The sequence below is a fragment of the Lolium perenne genome, chromosome 1, assembly GCF_019359855.2.
Source record: "Lolium perenne isolate Kyuss_39 chromosome 1, Kyuss_2.0, whole genome shotgun sequence".
NCBI lineage: Eukaryota > Viridiplantae > Streptophyta > Magnoliopsida > Poales > Poaceae > Lolium > Lolium perenne.
Window position 1 is genome coordinate 61,149,117 of NC_067244.2, and position 23,430 is coordinate 61,172,546.

At 45.3% G+C, this 23,430-nt stretch overlaps 1 long non-coding RNA gene across 1 annotated transcript; it reads left to right on the top strand.

Annotated features, from left to right (window-relative positions):
• The first annotated feature begins 1,486 nt into the window (after window positions 1-1,486).
• Window positions 1,487-4,717, top strand: LOC127342259 (uncharacterized). Its single transcript, XR_007876496.2, has 3 exons — window positions 1,487-1,701; window positions 2,288-2,796; window positions 4,146-4,717. It is a non-coding gene; the product is annotated as an uncharacterized lncRNA (long non-coding RNA).
• The last annotated feature ends 18,713 nt before the right edge of the window (window positions 4,718-23,430 follow it).

The following is a 23,430-nucleotide window of genomic DNA, read 5'->3' on the forward strand; positions in this document are numbered from 1 at the left end:
TTTCTGTTTCCAACCATATAACAATGAACGAAGCAGTTTCAACCTTCGCCATGAACATTAAAAGATAAGAACACATGTGTTCATATGAACCAGCGGAGCGTGTCTCACTCCCACACAAGGATGAACTTATTCAAACAAAACAAAAACAAAGGCAAACAGACGCTCCAAGTAAAGTACATAAGATGTGACAGAATAAAAATATAGTTTCAAGAGAAGAAACCTGATAAATTGTCGATGAAGAAGGGGATGCCTTGGGCATCCCCAAGCTTAGATGCTTGAGTCTTCTTGAAATATGCAGGGATGAACCACCGGGGCATCCCCAAGCTTAGACTCTTCACTCTTCTTGATCATAGTATATCATCCTCCTCTCTTGACCCTTGAAAACTTCCTCCACACCAAACTTAAAACAAACTCATTAGAGGGTTAGTGCATAATCAAAATTTCACATGTCCAGAGGTGACACAATCATTCTTAACACTTCTGGACATTGCACAAAGCTACTGGAAGTCAATGGAACAAAGAAATCCATCCAACACAGCAAAAGAGGCAATGCGAAATAAAAGGCAGAATCTGTCAAAACAGAACAGTCCGTAAAGACGAATTTTAAAGTGGCACCAGACTTTCTCATATGAAAATGCCCAAATTGAATGACAGTTGCGTACATATCTGAGGATCAAGCACGTAAATTGTCAGACTTTTCTGAGTTACCTACAGAGAATTCTGCCCAGATTCGTGACAGACAGAAATCTGTTTCTGCGCAGTAATCCAAATCTAGTATGAACCTTGCTATCAAAGACTTTACTTGGCACAACAATGCAATAAAATAAGATAAGTAGAGGTTGCTACAGTAGTAAACAACTTCCAAGACTCAAATATAAAATAAAGTACTGTAGCAACATAAACACATGGGTTATCTCCCAAGAAGTGCTTTCTTTATAGCCATTAAGATGGGCTCAGCAGTTTTAATAATGCACTCGCAAGAAATAGTATTTGAAGCAAAAGAGAGCATCAAGAGGCAAATTCAAAACAAATTTAAGCCTAACATGCTTCCTATGAAAAGGAATCTTGTACACAAATGAATTCATGAAGAACAAAGTGACAAGCATAAGAGGATAAAACACGAGTAACTTCAAGATTCTCAACATAAAGAGGGGAAACTTAATATTATTAAGATGCATATACCCATGTTTCCCTCTCTCATAATAACTTTCAGTAGCATCATTAATGAATTCCACAATATACCCATCACTTAAAACATTCTTATCATGAGTCTCATGCATAAAATTATTACTCTCCACATAAGCATAATCAATCTTATATTTACTAATTGGAGATTCCCAACCAAGCACCACGTTAATCCTAAAATTAATTAGATTATTATCCGTACGATCTAACTATCAGGTAATTGTAAACGTCGGATCATTGCCTTCAGCCCCGCCATAGGAAAAAAAACTGAAGACGTCCATAAAAAAATGAAGACGTCCATAACTCCACCTCCGGATTAGGGCAAAAACTCCCCCAGTGGATGCCATCTCCTCCGCAGCCTCCTTTTCATCTCTGATTCGCTGCCGTAACACAGCCCCCGCGCATCATCGATAAATCTACTGCTGCTCTCGCCTCGCCTCGCCACGCGTGGCGCGTCTCCCCCTGGACGTCAATGGCCAGTGTTTGATACTTTGATCTGCAATCTATCTAAAAAAGGTATGGTCTAATCCTCCCTGGTATCCCTAAATCCTCTTCCTCTCCAGCAATTTATTAAATATGATAATCTTCTAAGGTCTGGTCACCTCGCTGCAATTCACCAGCTGGTACGCATGGAGCAGGATTAGATTAGGTGTTCGTTTTTTTTTTCTGGGGAATTTTATGATGTGCGTGTAGTTTCTGACTTGGTCCCTAACGAGCAAGTATTGTCTAGAGTTTTTATTTGGGGGATTTTATTGACGCACGTCCGTTAGTTTCAGACCTGTGTAGATATGTATTACAAGGATGAAATAGGAACTATACGCATTGTATAATCAAGTTAGGGGGTTTCAGTTCGGCAATGGGGTTGTTGTATTTCTGCACAATGGACTTAAGTACATCTTCTAATTTTGTTTTGGGAAGAACGCAAATCTTTTGATAGAGGATATATAAGTCGTTTGGAGCATTACATGGTTATGATCTCAGTCTTCTCTTTGTTTTAGATAAGGCAAATCTACGTTTCTTTTACTTTGACCTCTTCTTTCAATAGGATATGCGATTCTTATAAACACAAACTATGTTCTCTTCTGATGGAATTTTCCTACAGTGTTCTTTGGAGAGCTGGAGCATTACAGTGTTCTTTGGAGAGCTGGAGCATACATGCATTAAGGAGGTCAACTGGTCAAGAACGATGGCATTCTTAGCAGTACTAATTAGTGGCTCCAGAGCACTAGACAAGGGGCTTGGATTCCTAATGGCAAACACGCGAGTCCTCCTCTCCAAGTGGAATAATCTTTTTACATTATAATTCTTATCTGATGAAAATTACTCCATGAATACCTGTGAGCATGTGCCGATAGTGATGCACATACACGCCGGCCGGCCGCGTGCGTGTCTACTTATGGAGCTTCCGCCATGCCCGTCAGCTGCATGGTACCACCGTGATTCACCACAAACCGTGGCTGCCTGCTGGTCAGACTTGCCGCAAGCCTGCAACGGCACAGAAATTATGAACTGCATATGCAGCTATACGTGTACCTCTGCTGAAATTCCCCATCACTGATGTTCGAAAGGATCAGGGTCCGATTTTATACAAAATGAATACAAAAACAAAAGGTAACTATATATTTTATTTCACCACCATCTTATATATGGATTGCTTAGGAATAATGGGTCCAAAACTAGGGTCGAGTTCTCTTTGTACTTTTTCATCATTTTTCTACTTGGTTAGTTTTAATGCCAGTCATTCATTTCTAACTAATTAAGGGCGTGCTAAGAGCTTTAATATGTGATGCAGTAACACAAAGTTATTTTTTTAAAATGTAGTGACTGATTCCATGATACTTAAATGTATGATGTAGTACCTATAACGTGACATGCATACTAAAATAAAAATAAACGATATTATTCTCTAATACCTTTTAGATAATGGAAGAAAGGAAGGTATGCTCTAATTAATTGCAACACTAGATGGATAACCAATGTCTTTCGCTTACATGGATGGAGTGTTTATGAAGAGATTCGTTGTATGTACATCAAGAATGATATCAAGTTAATACATACCAGATGTATCTCAGTCCTATGAAGTTCTTTTTGCATGACGCGTCAAATATAATATCTCATGAAAACCTCAGTTGTGAAGTCAATTATTATTATGACCATCTTTTAAGTTGGCATGATTGGTCAATTTTTGTGCAACAATCTGATTCATGGTAGTTCTAAATTTTTCTATTTGAGATAAGGTCAATTTGTAGTAGACCGACAAACAGGACATTTGTGCATATACAGGTCTTACTTTAAGCTATATGTTAGGCAATGCTAAACTCCTCATCTCTTTAAAATTTGATGGATGATCACCAAATTCTTGGTAGCTTACAAACCTGAAGGATAGGAACATAATTTTGAATTCTCACTTTCACGCCTTTTTAGAAATGCATGTATATGTAATTTCAGACTTATAAGGAGAAGCATAACGACTATGTCCAGATTACTTTTTGACCTTATGGTAGTGTGTTATACCTTTCTTCTTATACAACTCCTACTCAATATCTGAATTTGTACTATATGAGTTTTAGGCAGAACTAACATATACACTATTTTTTCCGTATATTTCATTCTGTACTTATATGGTGTTATGGAAGCAAATTCAGGTTTTGTTAAAATTGTTACAAAGAAAATCAAATGTAAACATGCAGAAACCAGTATCAATAATATTTAGCTGGAATGTGAACAAAATGTTTTAGCTAGAATTGGCACAACAGCCATCTTATTTCTTTTTAAAGCAAATTCTTAATGTTTAATGTTCTGATCTTCTTAATTTTGTAAGAATGCCAATTATAGTTTTTTGATCTTATTTTGCAAATAGTTTTTATACAACTGGATCATTTTTTGTCCTGTATATATTTGGATAAATATTTCTTCTTCACATTGTGGGAGGCTGAAAAAACTAATGGGTCTCACTGCAGGCAATGGCTCTGGATCCTGACACCTGACGAGTAGAGTGAAATTGGAAGTCCTCGGCAGTTTATTGGTGAGGTCGCGAACGTGGCTTTGGGCTAGAGCTCTTTCCCTGCAGCAAGATCATCTTACCTGATACATATCTGACAAGCCATGCGACGGTGGATTTGGATAGCGGACAGGATGCATGGGAGAGTATTATCCTCCCACATTATCTGCCCGCTGTGTGATCATGCCCTTGAGACCGTATGGATGTTGTGGAAGGAGAGGAACGCCATGAGTGTTCCAATGGTCACCCTGACCTATCAGATTGGCGTGCAGGAGGATGCCTAGGAGGTTGAGTTGTGGAAGCTCCCCGGAGAGGCAGATTGTGTGGCATCTAGAGATAGACCATGTATATTTTAGTTGCACATTGTCTTTTCCTGGTGAGGTAATCATCGTTGGCTAACAATTGATCCTGGTGATCTAACCACACCGTGTCCTTCTAATACATCACACACAAAGATTTTCCATTTTCCAAAAGAAAAAGTAATGAATGGGGACCATCATATGTACTACATTTCTTGATTAATAGACATTTGACGGAAGCCGCGTGTAGGCATTCAAAATCAATAGTGTTCCTGTTGGGTTTCTAAATAAAATAACCAATTATTTATTTAATGTGTACATGTAAGCTTCCAACAAAATCATTCCATTTAACTATACATAAAGAAATTGAAAAATGTAAATGACTACCCCGTGCGATGCACGGGTTGACGACTAGTTTTATTAGTTGTAGTGGGAGCAAATTCAACAAAGTAGCTATCATTATTATTCTCATCATCAAATATAGGAGGCATATTGTAATCATAATCAAATTTATCCTCCATAACAGGCGGTACTAAAAGACTACTATCATTATAATCATCATAAATAGGAGACAAAGTATCATCAAAGTAAATTTTCTCCTCAATGCTTGGGGGACTAAAAATATCATGCTCATCAAAGCCAGCTTCCCCAAGCTTAGAATTTTCCATATCATTAGCAACAATGGTGTTCAAAGCGTTCATACTAATATGTTCCATAGGTTTTTTAATTTTCGCATCAAACCATCCATGTCTTAAATCAGGAAATAGAATAAGAAGCTCATTGTTGTCCATTATGCCTAACTAGTGTAAACAAGAAACAAAAAGATGCAATTGCAGGATCTAAAGGAAATAGCTCCGAGCACACACACAACGGCAACAGAAAAGTACTTAGTTACCTGGGACCGGAGTATGAATGCCTTTTACCTTTCCTCCCCGGCAACGGCGCCAGAAAAGTGCTTGATGTCTACGGGTGCTTCTATTCTTGTAGACAGTGTTGGGCCTCCAAGAGCAGAGGTTTGTAGAACAGCAGCAAGTTTCCCTTAAGTGCATCACCCAAGGTTTATCGAACTCAGGGAGGAAGAGGTCAAAGATATCCCTCTCATGCAACCCTGCAACCACAAAGCAAGAAGTCTCTTGTGTCCCCAACACACCTAATAGGTGCACTAGTTCGGCGAAGAGATAGTGAAATACAAGTGGTATGAATGAATATGAGCAGTAGTAACGGCGCCAGAAAAGTGCTTGCTGGCGTGCAGTTGATGGTAGTAATATTGCAGGCAGTATAAATGCAGTAAACAAGAAACAAGCAGCGATAGCAGTATTTAGGAACAAGGCCTAGGGATCATACTTTCACTAGTGGACACTCTCAACATTGATCACATAACAGAATAAATAAATAGATGCTAGACTCTACACCCTCTTGTTGGATGATGAACACCACTAACTGTGTAGAATTACACGAACCATCAATGCCGGAGTTAACAAGCTCCACAATATTCAACGTTCATATTTAAATAACCTTAGAGTGCATAACAGATCAACATAACCAAACCAAGTACTAACATAGCATGCACACTGTCACCTTCACACTACGAAAGGAGGAATAGATCACATCAATACTATCATAGCAATAGTTAACTTCATAATCTACAAGAGATCACAATCATAGCCTACGCCAAGTACTACACGACGCACACACTGTCACCATTACACCGTGCAGGAGGAATAAACTACTTTAATAACATCACTAGAGTAGCACACAGATAAATTGTGATACAAAACACATTGCAATCATAAAGAGATATAAATAAGCACTTCACTATGCCATTCATAACAGCGAATAAGTATTCTGTGAAATATAGCCTAAGAAACCCACACGGTGCACACACTGTCACCTTTACACACGTGGGACAAGGAGTCTCCGGAGATCACATAAGTAAAATCCACTTGACTAGCATAATGACATCTAGATTACAAGCATCATCATATGAATCTCAATCATGTAAGGCAGCTCATGAGATTATTGTATTGAAGTACATATGAGAGAGATGAACCACATAGCTACCGGTACAGCCCCGAGCCTCGATGGAGAACTACTCCCTCCTCATGGGAGACAGCAGCGTTGATGAAGATGGCGGTGCTGTCGATGGAGAAGCCTTCCGGGGGCACTTCCCCGTCCCGGCGGCGTGCCGGAACAGAGACTCCTGTCCCCCAGATCTTGGCTTCGCGATGGCGGCGGCTCTGGAAGGTTTTCTCTGGTTTCGTCGAACGTCGTAGGGTTTTCGCGACGGAGACTTTAAGTAGGCGGAAGGGCGGGGTCAGAAGGGGTCTGGGGCCACCAGACACTAGGGCGGCGCGCGCCCCTCCTGGGCCGCGCCGCCACCATGTGTGGGCCCCCTGTGGCCCCTCTCTGGCGGCTCTCGGGTGTTCTGAAAGCTCCCGGGGATTCTAAGATGCTGGGCGTTGATTTCGTCCAATTCCGAGAATATTTCCTTACTAGGATTTCTGAAACCAAAAACAGCAGAAATGACAAGCTGGCCCTTCGGCATCTCGTCAATAGGTTAGTTCCGGAAAACGCATAAATATGACATAAAGTATGCATAAAACATGTAGATATCATCAATAATGTAGCATGGAACATAAGAAATTATCGATACGTCGGAGACGTATCATGCCCATGCTTTGTTCGTGGTAAGCCTAGTACAAAATCCATGCTTATATCCGACCAGGGAGAATGAGGAACCGGTAAAGGCATGTAAAGACCATAAGGGTTGGTGGTGGACTTAGCTTGAAGGCATGTAGTGCAACGGTTGCATAGGCGCTCCACATCTCGCTTCATCTTCGGCCAATAGTAATGAGTGGATAGCATCGCAAGTGTCTTGTCACGTCCAAAATGGCCCATGAGACCACCTCCATGTGACTCTTGTAAAAGCAACTTGCAAAGAGAAGACTCGGGAATGCAAATTTTGTTGGCTTTGAACAAGTATCCATCATGCAAATAGAAATCATCAACTCCTCTATGAACGGAACACTTCTCAAATATCGGTGCAAAGAAAGAATCGGAAGGATAGAGTTCTTTGATCTCCTCAAGTCCCAAGACATGAAAATCCAAACGAGTGAGTAAAAGGGTGAGCTTGCGGGAAAGAGCATCCGCCACTACATTGTCCTTGCCCTTCTTGTATTTGATTACATATGGGAAGGACTCAATGAACTCAACCCATTTTGCGTGTCTTTTGTTCAAATTGTGTTGGCTTTTCAAATACTTCAAAGACTCATGGTCGGAATGAATGATAAACTCTTTCGGCCAAAGATAGTGTTGCCAAACTTCAAGAACACGAACCAAAGCGTAAAGTTCCTTGTCATATATAGGATAGTTGAGGCGTGCGCCATCTAACTTCTCACTATAATATGCCACGGGTTTTCCATCTTGCATAAGAACGCCACCAATACCAAGTCCACTTGCATCACACTCAATTTCAAAAGTTTTTGCAAAATTTGGAAGGACGAGAAGAGCAGCTTCGGTAAGGCATTTTTTCAATTCATCAAAAGCATTTTGTTGGGCCTTGCCCCACACAAATGGAACATTCTTTTTGGTAAGCTCGTTCAAAGGGCAAGCAATGGTGCTAAAATCTTTCACAAAGCGGCGATAGAAACCGGCGAGGCCATGAAAACTTCGGACTTGACCAACATTTGTAGGAGTAGGCCAATTGTGTATGGCCTCAACCTTCGAAGAATCAACTTCAATGCCATTGGCGGAAACCACAAAACCAAGGAAAACCAATTTGTTTTGGGCAAAAGTGCATTTGGGTAAATTTGCATAAAGCTTCTCATGACGCAAGATGCATAAGACTTCTCTCACATGTTGCACATGGTCCTCGAGATTTTGGCTATAAATGAGAATATCATCGAAATAGACAACCACACTCTTGCCAATGAGAGGACGCAAGATGTGATTCATGAGGCGCATGAAAGTTGATGGAGCATTTGAAAGACCAAATGGCATGACAAGCCATTCATAGAGACCAAGTTTGGTCTTGAATGCCGTCTTCCATTCATCACCGATTGCCATGCGGATTTGGTGGTATCCACTACGCAAATCGACTTTAGAGAAAATCGTGGCACCGCTCAACTCATCAAGCATATCATCTAAGCGCGGAATGGGATGGCGGTAACGAACGGTAATGGCATTGATGGGGCGGCAATCCATACACATTCGTTGCGTCTCATCCGGCTTAGGAACAAGAATCACGGGGACGGCACAAGGGCTAAGACTTTCTCGAACGTACCCTTTGGCGAGGAGATCTTGTATTTGGCATTGAATCTCCTTGGTGTCCTCGGGGTTGGTGCGGTAGGCGGCACGGTTTGGAAGGGGAGCGCCGGGTATGAGGTCGATGCGGTGCTCGATGCCTCGAAGCGGTGGAAGTCCATGAGGTAGCTCGTCGGGGAAGACGTCTTGGAACTCCTTCAAAAGAGACAACAAAGACGAAGGAATGTTGGTTAAGTCGTTAGTCTCCGATGACGGTCCCTTGCAAATTAGCACGTAGTGCAATATGGTGGATGGGTTTGCTTGCACGTCTCTCCACTCGCTTTTGGTGGCTAGGAGGACGCTCTTTCGCTCACTCACATATGGCTTGTGGCGCTCACTCTCCATTTGGTGGGTCGCTCCCTCACCTCTCAACTCACCATAGTGGGTGTGATGTTGTGCCCTCGCTAAAGCCTTCGCATTGTCGGCGATGATTTGGCTAGGAGTCATTGGGCGAAGCTCGAACTTCTTATCCTTGACCTGGAAGGTGTATGCGTTGGTGTGTCCATCATGTATAGCCTTCTTGTCAAATTGCCATGGGCGGCCAAGCAACATATGGCACACCGTCATGGGCACCACGTCACACTCAATGGTGTCTTCATAGGGGCCGATCTTGAAGTTGACGGTGACGGTATGTTGTATCTTGACATTGCCCTTGTCACTCAACCATTGGATATGGTAAGGATGAGGGTGCTTAAGAAGTGTAAGGTTGAGCTTCTCACACAATTCGGTGCTTGCGAGGTTGTGGCAACTTCCCCCGTCGATGATGACCTTGATTGACTTGCCACCAATACCGGCACGGGTTTGGAAGATGTTACACCGTTGGTCTTCCATAGCTTGAGGTTGAGTTGTGAGCACCCTTGTGACCACAAGTGAAGGGTTAGGGTCATGCACGCATAAGAGAGGGTCTTCTCCACTATCTTCATCATAAGCTTCTTCATTTGCAACGGCGGCTTGTACCATAGCTTCATACTCATCTTCATCGAGAGTCGCTATGTCACCATTCTCCATGGTGATCATGACCTTGGTATTTTTGCACTCAAAGGATTTGTGGCCTTGGGTGCCACACTTGAAACAAGTGACATTAGAGGGTCCGGTAGAGGCCTTAGAGGAGGCAGTAGAGGAGACCGTTTGGTTCATTCGACTTTGGATGGTCGGTTGCTTGGATGGTGTAGAGGATGCGGTAGGCTTGACACTTGTTGTAGGTGGTGTTGTCGCGAACTTGGAGGCGAAGTATGACTTGGACTTGGAGTACTTGATGTCCTCACTCACTTGGCGCTCGGCCTTGGAGGCTTGGTGCACCAACTCAACCATGTTGGAATAAGGTTGGAACTCCACAATTCGCTTGATGGGATAGTTGAGGCCATTGAAGAAACGAGCGATGGTTTGTTGCTCGGATTCTTGTATGTTAGCTCGCATCATAGTCAACTCCATCTCCTTGAAGAACTCCTCAACGGTCTTGGTACCTTGCTTCAACTTTTGGAGCTTGTTGAAGAGGTCGGTCTCATAGTGGGTTGGTACAAAGCGAGCTTGCATCTCTTCTTTCATCTCTTCCCAAGTGTCAATTGGAGGTTCACCCTTTTCTTCTCTTAGAGTTAGGACTTGCTCCCACCAAGTGTTGGCATAATCCTCAAACTCAAGGGACGCCATGGCCAGTTTCTTGGCACCAGAGTAGTTGTGGATGCGGAATATCTTGTCAACCTTGAGTGCCCATGAGAGGTAGGCCTCGGCATCTTCTTCACCCTTGAACTTGGGCATGGTGAACTTGAGCCTTCCAAACATGTTCTCTTCATCCTCCAAATTTCTTCGGCGAGGACGGATGCCTTCATCTCTTGTGGCTTGAGGTGGTATCGGAGGTCTTCCGCGGCCAACCATAGCATTGGGTTGGCGTTGAAGTTGAACACTAGCCTCACTTGGTTCACGATGATGATGTTGTTGAAGATCTTGACGAAGATGTTGGGGTGGTTGACGATGTCCAAGTATGGCCCTCTCATCTTGATCATGTTGCGGTTCCCCTCTTCCACATTGGTCATGGCGAGGATGATTCCGGAGATCACGCCTCGGTTGGTCTTGACGTCCTTGGCCTTGAGCATCACCATGTGGCTCCATGTTGTGGAAGACATTGTCGTGGGGGTGGTCGTCACGCCCATGGTGGGCATGGCGATCCGGTTAAGGACGATCTTGTGGAGGACGTTCATGTGGACGAGCATGGCGATGGATTTCTCCTCGCCTAGAGTTGGAGCGAGAGTCTTCATGACGAGCATGTGGGCGATGAGGTCGATGATGGTCTTCATGCCTTGAAGAGGAGCTTGAGGACGAACGGCGACCATGAGAGTAGTAATCTTGTGACGAGCTTGATGATGATGAAGTAGAGCGGTGTCGGTGATGACGAACCAAGTTGGTGATGGCGCGCTCGAGGCTATCCATGCGCCGCTCCATGTTCGCATCATTGGCCGCCATTTGGCCATGCAAGTTGTCCGTGGCTTCTCGGAGAAGAGAAATATCTTGGTTCACTTGGGAGAAGTTGTGGGCCACTTCTTCATATTGCTCGTCGATGCGTGTCTCGAACAAGGTAAGTTGCTCCTTGAACTCTTGGCGTTGAGTCCAAAGATTGTGGTGGGTAGCCAACCTCTCGGTGTTGCGTAAGACTTCATCGTCCCGAGCTTCGTCTCCGTGCCTATCCATGAGAGCAAGACAAGAACTATGTTGTGTATGTTAGTGGAAGGAGACTACCTCGCACTCTTACCAAGGTAAGATAGTATTGAGGCAATCAACCAAGCCAAAAGCAAGATCAAGTGTATCGGGGACACACGCAAAACCACACGCAAAAGCTAGCAAATATGGTGTTAGGAGGGTGTGGTGGAAAACCAAAAGACAAAATCCGAGATCAAGTATGTTGTTAAAAGTGGGTGAGGTCCAAAATCCAAATGTCAAAGTGGCGATCACTATAAACACGGAAAAGTTGTGGAACACACACACGAGATAAGCGGGGTTAGTGCAACCAAAAGTGAGCGGAAAAGTGTATGTAAGGGTGCTCGATGTCACACTAACACAAGGAGAGCCAAAGCTTTGGTTGCAAATGGAGAGACAACTAGATTCGCACGCGACCTCTCTTCTCCTCTCTCTTTTGCTTAAAAGCTTATGACTCTTTTGTATACGGTGGCACTTGCACTCTTTTGTATCTATGGTGGCACTTGTACTCTTTTGTATGTATGGTGCTACTTGCACTCTTTTTGTGTTTTTGCGGCTTTTTCTCGCACTATGTTAGCGTTAGCTCGCTTTTGCTTTCTTGCCACACGAGAGTTTGCTTATAAGCTTTACTCCACACTACACACACACTTCACAATCGGGGCCACGTGCAATCTCTCGCAACACTAAACAAGCAATACTCGATAGGATAGATCGCAAAAGGAAGAGGGTTACAAGGGAAAGCTGCAAGTTATACCTGCGATGATGGTGGTGGTGGTGGTGGTGGTAGCCGAAATCGAGCTCGGAGGAGGGGCGGATCGTCGTCCGGTCGGGGATCCGGTTGGACCGGGCTCTGGACCGGGTTGTCCGGTTGGCGACCGGTCGGCCGGGTTCTGCGCCGGATGGTCCGGTCTGGGGGGCCGGTTGACCGGGTTCCCAACCGGGTTTTGCGTTTCTCTCTCCTGTTCTTCCCCAAACCAAAACCAAAAGAGGAAATCGACGGGAAACGATAGAATTGGAGGCTAAAAGTTGGGGAAATAGTAGATCAAGCACAGCAACACTGAATCCACGGACCAAAACCACTCAAAACTCAACCAAATCACAGATCCGTCCAAAGGCAATTTGGGGCTATTTTTGGGGATTTTTTGGAAAATTTTCTAGAAACGAAATCGGGTGGGTGGAGGGTCAAAATCGCGGTAACCAAGAGCTGCTGATACCATATGATGAGATCTGAGATCTAGGGATTGGCCCGATCTCGCGATTTGACCCAAGATCCAAGGGGAAAGAGGTGGGAGAGCGCGAGGAACACGAGGAATACGAAGAACACCGGTACTCACGCACGCACGCCGACCCGATACACCTGATACTTACCCCCGTGGCTCGATGGACCACGCCAATAGAATCACCCGGAAGAGGCACGCGGCAGAATTCCCGGTGAGAGATTGGTGTTGGAGAAGAAGAGATTGGTGAGGGAGAGAGAGTACCTTGTACTAGAATCTCACTCAACAATATCCAAATCAACAACAAGGATGGCCTTGATTACAGAGGGATGCTTGTCCAAGATGGATGCTAACCCTAGGGAGACTAAGCTCAAAGTTGGTTTAAGCTCAAAATTATGTCTAAGGGGTAAAGGAGGGGTCCTGGGTCCTTATATAGGCATACATGGCCAGCAAGGCGAAAAGGTACAAAAGTGGATAACTTAGGCAGTTTGGTGGGGCCTTCTCGACGAATCCGGTCCTGGGGCCGGTCAGACCGGGCCTGGCGCCGGGGGGTCCGGTCGACCGGTCGCCAACCGGAAACCTCGCAGATTTCCGTCCGGTTGGTTTCCGGTACGAGCTCGTGGGAAATCCGGTTGGCGACCGGTTGACCGGGCCTGGGACCGGGTGGTCCGGTCTGGGGTCCGGTCTGACCGGGTTCTGGACCGGCCGGCGTCTTCTCTTCCTTCGAGCGCTTCGAGTGACGTCGGGTCCAGCTTCGTGTCCATCTTCATGTCCCGTTGTTCCTCTCCTTCCCTTGACCATGGTGTGTCCTCCTCTCCGGGGTCTTGATGCTCCTTGTACCTAATGACACAAAGCACATCAGCATGAGGTAGCATTCCATCCAAAGGTGTACCGAGATCAAGGGTGGTGAGGAGCGAGTTCACCTTATCATGTAGAGCTTTAACTCGAGCCCGCGTCATTGGTCCACTTGGGGGACTTGTTGGTCTTGATGTAGTGTCGTCGGTGAGCGGGGCTACATCATGGAGGCTTTTTCGAAATTGGATAAATCATGCTTTTTCTTATTATGTCTACTTAAAATTGTGCCACACTTGTTAAATCTCTAACTTACTCTCCCAATTCACTTTCAGATGGAGCCCAACGCACCCGTCAACACCAAGTTTTACCAACTTGGTAATGGAGGCAGCTTGATTTTCGAGCATGATCTCACCGCGGTCTCGAACTTTCTGGGGCGCCTCCAGCCCGAGTTCCATGGGATCCAAGTGAATGATCAGCCTGGCGGCAAGATGCAATGGATCATTACTGCAGATCTGAGGGGGAACATGGAGTCTCCTACCTCGGAGAGAATCCTGTTCTCTTTCCGTGAGAGCAACTGGCTCAATGGGCTTACACGCGGCCTGCAGGAGGCACTGGCACGCCTCTGCGGACAGAACGCTGTGCGCCTGCTTGCGTCCCGTTTCGCTCACCTAGTGAAGCGTGATGCCGCGGGAGTACCTATGGCTCTGCAGTCTCACCCTGAGTTGAGGCACCACGCCGAGCATCTAGACTTCATGCTGTATCATACTCAGCAGGATCTGGATAACGCCCGGATGTATGTGAACCAGACTCACCTCGCCCTGGCCACCCATGGCGATGCTATCAAGATGCTGTCCAGGAACCGCAACAAGCTTCGCATGCGGTGTGCGAAGAAGGATGTCACTATCACGCGCCTTCACGCTCAGATAGCATCACTTGAGACCACGGTGAAGGCCCAGGAGGAGCAGCTGCAGGAGATGGAGGAAGACGAAGCCGGTATCGATATTCAGGGAGGAGGAGCCTTCCTGAGTGACGATGACGACTTCGAGGAGGATGAGTTCACTGAGGAGGAGGAGGATTACGCGTTCCTGGAGCCAGGACCTGACGATGTCGTCCCCATCGACATTGAGGATGAGGGTAGCCACACCTGAGCACTGATGTAGGCATGAGTTGTATCCCGACCTTTGTATCGTAGCATGTGAAATGGTTCTTAAAACCATTGGAGTGTTGAGCTGTTAGTTTGTAATGTGTTATGTGGAATGAATGAATGAATGTTTGTGTGTGTCATCCAAAGCATTCAAGTTTTTACAAGTTTTTGAACTCATTCAAAATAAACCATAGAATTTCCCTCTTATCTTATAATCTACTGTATATTCAGATGGCCCCTCCCAATCGCAACAACAACGATGCCATGATGCAACTGCTGCAAACCCTGCTTCAAGACAGAGAGACTGAAAGGGTTGAACGTCAAGCCAACATCGCAGCATTGCAAAACCTTGCTAACCAAGGCCATGGGAATCATGATCATCCCGGATCCAAACTCAAGAACTTCCAGAATACCAACCCGTGTTCAGCAAGACTGAAGAACCCCTCGACGCCGACGACTGGCTCCGGACTATGGATAACAACTTGGAGGTCGCCGGAGTTGAAGCCAATGAGAAGGTCCTGTTTGCAACCCACTACCTTGCCGGACCAGCCCGAGCCTGGTGGACTAGCACCCGTGCCATGAACGGAGGTCAAGTCATGACTTGGGCAGACTTCAAGCTCAAGTTCAGCAAGTACCATGTGCCCCCGGGTCTTATCAAGAAGATGCGGGATGAATTCCGCGAACTCAAGCAAGGCCGGATGACAGTGGTAGAGTACCGCGATAGGTTCCTTACACTGTCAAGGTACGCCCCCGATGAGACTGACACCACTGAGAAGAGGCAAGAGAGATTCCTGAATGGACTGCACGATGAGATGCAGACTGTCCTAGTCAACATCCCCTTTGCCGACCTTGAAGCTCTTGTTGACTCCGCCATTCAGATGGAGGGCAATTTGAACCAAGCCAATGAGAACCGCAAACGCCGCATGATGCACCAGAGTGGGCCCAGCAATACTCCCAAGTATCGCCCCAGCTCAAGCGGAGGTTTTGCCCCCAGAAACAACAAGCCCCAGATGCAGACTTCACGCCCCGGTTTCCAGAACCGGAGTGGAGGGAACCCCAGGCCAGGAGGCCATTCCAACAACAACCACCACCACAGCTACCAGAGCAACACCAACAACTTCAATCGTGCCCCAATACCCCAACCCCAACAACAACAACACCAACACCGCTCCAAGGACTGGGAGCAACGCCATTCCCGTCGCAACCAAGGACAAGTCCACCATCACTTGCTATGAGTGTGGTGTAGTGGGACACTACTCCAATGAGTGCCCCAAGAGACTCGCCAAGCTCGCCGGCAACACCGCTGCACCTGTTCAGCAGCAACGCCGCGTCTCCACCGGAAAGAAGTTCGCCCCCAACAACCCCAATAACCGCAACGGTCGTCTCTTCCACATGAACGCTGAAGAAGCTCAGGAAGCACCAGATGTTGTACTGGGTATGTTTCCTGTCAACTCAGTACCTGCCAGAGTGTTGTTTGATTCCGGAGCATCTCATTCTTTTGTCACTGAAGACTTTGCATCAACAAGTAAAATTCAACCTCTCAGTTTGAAACATGTCATGATAGTTCAAATCCCCGGATCAACCACTAAAGCCAGAAAATTTTGTAAAAATGTGCCCATCAGAATACATGAAGTAGATTTCTATGCCAATCTTATAATCTTGGGAACCAAAGGTTTGGAAATAGTGCTGGGTATGGATTGGATGGCCAAGCACCATGGGATGATTGACTGTGCCAAGAAAGCCATCACCATGACCAGTAGCACCGGTATCATAGTAGAACATGTCTCTGAACTGCTACCCAGAAAATTTACCTGCAACCAAAGTATAGCCAAGCCAACCTTGGATCAGATCAGGGTCGTTTGTCGATATCCTGATGTGTTTCCTGATGGTTTACCCGGTATGCCCCCAGATCGGGATATCGAGTTTATCATCGAGTTAATCCCCGGAACCGGACCTATAGCCCAGAGAGCCTATAGCATGAACCCAGCTGAGGTAGTGGAGCTAAAGAAGCAACTGGATGAACTGTTAGCCAAAGGTCTGATTCGACCAAGTGCGTCACCTTGGAGATCCCCAGTTTTATTCGTGGATAAGAAGGATGGTGCCAATCGTTTATGTACGGACTATCGTAAGCTTAACGATGTCACCATCAAGAACAAATACCCCTTGCCAAAGATAGAAGACCTGTTTGACCAGCTGACCGGTGCAGTAGTATTTTCAAAGATTGATCTCAGGACTGGATACCACCAGCTAAAGATTCGTGCATCGGATATTCCCAAAACTGCCTTTACCACCAGATATGGATTGTATGAGTACAATGTCATGTCATTTGGATTGACCAATGCCCCCGCTTATTTCATGAATCTCATGAATAAGATCTTCATGAACTTTCTAGATAAGTTTGTTGTCGTTTTCATCGATGACATCCTCATCTACTCCAAGTCTAAGGAAGAACATGAACAACACCTAGAAGCTGTCCTGGAAACCCTTAGAGAGCATAAGTTGTATGCTAAGTTCAGCAAATGTGAGTTTTGGCTGAAGGAAGTAGGATTCCTGGGACATATTTTGTCTGCAGGAGGAATTTCTGTAGATCCCGCCAAGATCAAAACTGTTGCAGAATGGAAAGCCCCAACCACCCAGACCGAGGTCCGCGCTTTTCTTGGATTAGCTGGATATTACCGCAGATTTGTAGAGGGTTTTTCGAGCATCGCTCGACCAATGACCCAACTGCTGAAGAAGGACAAGAAGTTCGAATGGACTGACAAATGTGAGGAGAGTTTTCAACAACTCAAGCTTAGACTGACCTCAGCCCCAATTCTAATCATGCCGGACATCACCAAACCCTTTGAAGTTTACTGCGATGCATCCAAGATTGGTCTCGGATGTGTGCTTATGCAAGAAGGAAAAGTGATATCTTATCTGTCCCGGCAACTGAAGCAGCATGAGCAGAATTACCCAACCCATGACCTCGAACTCGCAGCCGTAGTCTTAGCACTGAAGGTGTGGCGTCATTACCTCATGGGTAATCGCTGCGAGATCTATTCAGATCACAAGAGCCTGAAGTATATCTTTACCCAGAAGGAGCTGAACATGAGGCAAAGAAGATGGTTAGAATTAATCAAAGATTATGATATGGAGATTCACTACCACCCCGGCAAGGCCAATGTGGTAGCGGATGCGTTGAGTAGACTGCCGTGTCAGTTAAACTCAATGATAGCCGAAGAACAACCCAGCCTATACTAGGAGTTTGAGCAGTTTAGAATGGAGTTAGTTAGTGAAGGATTCTTAGCCAGCATGGAGCTACAACCCACCTTGATTGGTCAGATCAAGGAAGCTCAGAAGAGAAATGCCAGCATTAATGGAATCAGGACCCAGATAGCCGCAGGAAAGGCACCAGGATTCACCGTAGATGAAGAAAGAGTCCTTTGGTACAACGGACGCCTGTGTGTACCGTCGGACTCAGAATTGAAGCAAGTCATTCTGAAGGAAGCCCATGACACCCTATACTCTATTCACCCCGGAGGTACCAAGATGTACCAAGATCTGAAGGAACAATTCTGGTGGCATGGAATGAAGAGGGAAATCGGAAGCTACATCGCTAAGTGTGATATCTGTCAGCGAGTCAAGGCAGAACATCTGCGACCCGCAGGACTGCTGCAACCACTCCAGATTCCAGAATGGAAGTGGGACTCTGTAGGAATGGACTTCATCACCGGTTTGCCCAAATCCAGCAAAGAAATGACTCCATATGGGTAGTTGTTGATAGATTGACTAAGGTCGCCCATTTCATCGTTGTCAAGACCACCTACCAAGGCCCAAAGCTAGCTGAGCTGTACATTTCCAGAGTAGTCGCCCTACACGGAACCCCGAAGTCAATAGTGTCAGATAGAGGTTCACAATTCACCTCAAGATTCTGGCAGAAGGTGCATGAAGGATTAGGAACCCGCCTGAATTTCAGCACCGCCTATCACCCGCAGACCGATGGACAGACCGAAAGAGTCAACCAGATATTGGAGGACATGCTAAGAGCCTTTGTATTGGAATATGGATCCAAGTGGGAAGACTGCCTGCCTTACGCAGAATTCTCTTACAACAACAGCTACCAAGCCAGTTTACAGATGGCCCCCTTTGAAGCTCTGTATGGAAGGAAGTGCCGTACACCCCTGAATTGGTCGGAAGTCGGAGAAAGTCAAGTCTTTGGACCTGATGTTCTTCGTGAAGCGGAAGAGAAGGTGCACAAGATCCGCAAATACCTCAAGACGGCGCAATCCAGGCAGAAGAGTTACGCCGACAAGAGACGCCGAGAGATGACCTTTGAGATCGGAGATTTTGTCTACCTCAAAGTATCCCCCCTGAAAGGAATGCAGAGATTTCAGCTGAAAGGAAAGCTTGCACCCCGATACGTCGGACCCTTCAAAGTTCTGAGTCACCGAGGAGAAGTATCTTATCAACTGGAGTTGCCTGAAGGAATGTCGGCTGTGCACGACGTGTTTCACATCTCACTCCTTCGGAAGTGCCTTGAAGTCCCTGAGAAGACCGAGGTGTTCAAGAACATCGATCACCGTTCGGCAGATATCAACCAAGATCTGACATACCGCGAAGTGCCGATTCGCATCCTGGAAAAAGCATACCGAACCACCCGCACCCGAAGCATCAAGTTCCTGAAGATACAGTGGAGCAATCATACCGAAGATGAAGCCACTTGGGAGCGAGAGGAAGATATGAAGAAGGAATACCCAGATCTCTTTAGCACCTAATTTTCTTTAAGATCTCGGGACGAGATCTTTTGTAAGGGGGAAGGGTTTGTAACATCCCAAATTTTAAATAAAGGAAGAAGAACAATTCCAAATATCCAAATTTCAGAACCAACAAAAACTTTTACTTTGCATATAGTACCCTGCATAGGACTTGTGCATTTTGAGTGATATGCCATGATGATTGTTATCTTGTGTATGTGATGAATTCCAAAACCCTAGAATGATCAAGTGATGATCACCAACCAAATAGATCAAAAAGAGAAAGAAATCAAAGATTCATAAAATCCTAAAAACCCTAACATATGGTCTATGTCATTTTTGTAAATTTGACCCTAGACCCATTTGATCTTCACCAATACTTGTAATATGATATTAAAGAGTAATTACAACTTTGAGAATCAAGGATATACCATTTAAATCAAATTCAACAATTAAAATAGGATCACATGAAATAATGGTCATTTCTTACTTTTATAGTCTGGTCACCACTTTGAGCCTCTCTATTTCAAAATTTCTAAACTAAACCAATCCAACTCTTTGCATGACATCCAAGTACACAACAAGGTGAACAACTTTTGTAAAGATCATGATACCAATTTCTTTTTGGATCAAGAGATAGGATCAAGCCAAGATGAGACATTGAAACATATGCAAGATTCACAAAATTCAAAATGTGATCAAACCTGGCCAAACCTTGACCACCACTTGACCTAGCCATACTCCCCTGACCTAACCCTACCTAGCCCATGCAAGAGATCGACATGGACACGACCAGAACATGGCTGGCCATGGCCATGCCGACCCCGTTCCACCTCGACACCCTCCCCTCTCATCTCTGCCTCTCCACTCCTCTCCACCTTGCCAAACACGAAGCCAAAGATCCCAGAAGATCGCCAGTACCAGCCCTTGACCACGAGGACGACGACAGGACCCGGACGACGCGCGCCCAGGTACGCCCAGGTACGCCGCGAGCGGCATGGGCGACGTCACTGGCGCACGGACGCGCGCGACCCGGCCACGCGGCGCTCGCCGTATCTCGCCGTACCCCGACCAAGCCCGCGCGCCACGGTACCTTACTCGCCACGCGGAGCTCGCTGGACACGCCGTCGTCATGCCTTGGCGACCACGGCCGCCGGAGAGGACGAACGCGCCCGCCATTGCCGCGCCAGTACATGCACGGTTCCGACCGCCCTACGCATCCCCTTGCCGCGCCGTTCATGCTCATAGCTTCACCGTGACGTCGTGAACACGCCCGCGTCGCCGCCTAGCCCTCTAGCCCACCGGAGCGGCCGCGCCCTTGTCGACTTGCCGCAGCACCCACGACACCCCCTCCCTCCTATAAATAGAGGCCTCCCCTCGACAATCCAAGCACACCACCATGACCACCTCTCACCACCGCCTCGCTCGGCACCAGTAGCCACCTCAATCGTCGCCAGAGCAAGCTCAATCGGAAGATCGGAGCCGCGGAAGCCCTGCAGCAATCGTCGTCGATCCAGGCCTCCTCAAGCGACGCCACTGCTACCAGGAACTTCGCCGTCGTCTACAACCTCGTCAAGCATACTGCCAACCCTAGCTGGAGCCACCGTAAGCCCTCCGACCCCCTACCTGCGCCGCCGGCGAGCTTCTCTCTCGCCGTCGACGACGACACGCCTATGCCGTTCGATCTAGTTCTAATCCAACGCACCACGATGCTCCATACCGTTTCGGGTTTAAAGAGCCGCTGACATGCGGGACCCACGCTATCAGGCAGCCCACTCGCACTGGATGCGCTGTTGGGCTGAGCAGGCCGTTAGTTTAAAAACCTGGCCCGTTAGCTTTTCCCGCCGGCCTATTTAATTCAAACTTCGTTTGATAAATTTAGTTTGAATTCAATACTGAACCCAACTTTGAAAATTCATATAATCTGTTTGGCCTGGCCAAATTTAACAAACTTTATATATTTGGAAAGCTAGTAAAAAGATCTACATTATGCCACTGGTCTCACCTCGAGATCTATTGTGGGAATAAAATGATAAAAAGAAGAAGGCAGGGACTTTTTCATATTCAAATAATTATTAAAAATCAACCAAAATAGATATTTAATTAATTCCAACTCCAATAGCTCACATTTGACTTACACTAATTGTTTCTGCAAGAAAACGGTGTGGTCACTTTGCATGATCATGCCCTAGTTTAATTAATGGACAATATGGCTAGTTTAGTTAAGTGATATTGTCCAAAACCAAGTCATATGAAGGATTTTCCTTCATTTAAATCTTGTCCCCAAATGAATTCATGAGATGTTTGTACCCCTGGTCCAAACACTCCTATATGAATATTTGGAGATTTAAATCATTTATGGAATTATAAAATGGTATGAGGTGACCTACCTCATTTAAATCATTTTCTCAAATAATGATAATGAATGATTGACTTAGGTCAATATGAATTCATGTATGGTTATTTGAGAAGTTAAATCTTAAGAAGATTTCAATGAGAGGAAATTATTTTTCTCAAAGACTAAATGGAAATTATTAATCACATATGTAATGAGAGGAAATTACTTTTCTTTAATAAAGAACACCAATGCATCTAATTATTTTATGTGTGTGCTTAGCATAGTTTGTGTGAAGTAATGATGTGCTTAGTATAGCTTTTGAGCTGGTTTAGTGATTATACCTCGTATTCAAATTTAGACGCTAGCACCGGAGATTATCAAGAGGAAGGATAATTCTACCCAGAAGAGGAAGAAGAAAACCTAGAGAACTACCAAGGCAAGATAATACTCTTGCAAAGTGCAAAGCTCTCCTTGAGCAAGGCACCATGATTCTTACCTTTCTTCATACAAGCCTATCTTATATTTACACTATACAAGTTTTACTTGTTGTGTTTACAAAGGATGGATTAAAATTGGTCTAGAGAACAAGATTACTAGATTTGTAAAGTTAGTCTCATAGATAGCAAAGCAATGTAGCACCCCTCATGATTAGTGCTAGTGCTAAAATACTAAAACTTTGACTACTCTAGATGGGAACATATGACTTGTTGAATTTGAAATTTTGGAATGATGAGACATTCCATTGAATGATTTGAAGTGGAATATGAACAAGAGAAGATAGTGATTTTTGATAAAACCCTGATACTGGTTTGAATGCGATACCTTTCCAATTTTTGAGTACCCCCACAATACCTGATTATGGGTAGGGCTTAACTGGAAGTTTATAGATTTTAGTATGAGTTCCCTCTAAACACACGTCATAGGGGTTATGCCGAGGCTGCCTCCGTTGTTGAGAAACAATGTGTATTGAGGTGAAATTGTACGGCCAAGCCCTGTGCAGTTCCCAGGTTAACAGTTGGTTTTCACTGGGAGGCCCAAGCTCATGGGGAGAGGTGCTCATACTAGGATTTGTAAGTGAAAGGTTATGGTTGATGATACGCGTACTGTGTTACGATGATTCGGAGTTATTCCGACGGATGAAATCAAATGTTGTGGCACAAGTGTGCAACCTCTGCAGAGTGTAAATCTATTCGAATAGCCGTTTCCACGGTTACGGACGGTTGGAAGGGCCATACAGTTTCCTGTGTCAGATTTTTGAAAACCTTAGTGAAGGTGAATGGACTTGGTGACTTGGTGGAATTACAACCAATGTTGTGGGAATGACACTAATGTTCCCACTTGAGTTAGTTAGCACATGATCAAATACTTGTGAACTAAAATATGGCTTATGCAAATTAAACTAGAGCTTAGCATCTTTACTCCAAGAGTTGGCATTTTACATTAGTATTAGTTTGCAAGTACTTCAAGTACTTACGGCTTTGTCCCTGGCTATTCAAATGGCCAGAGTACGATGATGAACAGAACTATCACGAGGATGACCAGCAGGACGCCTACGACAACTAGGGGTTTCTGACGTCAAAAGTTGGCCTGTGGACTAGAGAGTCCATTTATAGTTACGCTTCCGCTATGTATGAACTGGTGTATGTATGTTGATTGAGAGATCAACTATTTATGTAAGATGAATCATGTGATTCGATATTGTAAGACATTATGGCTTGTAATAAATAA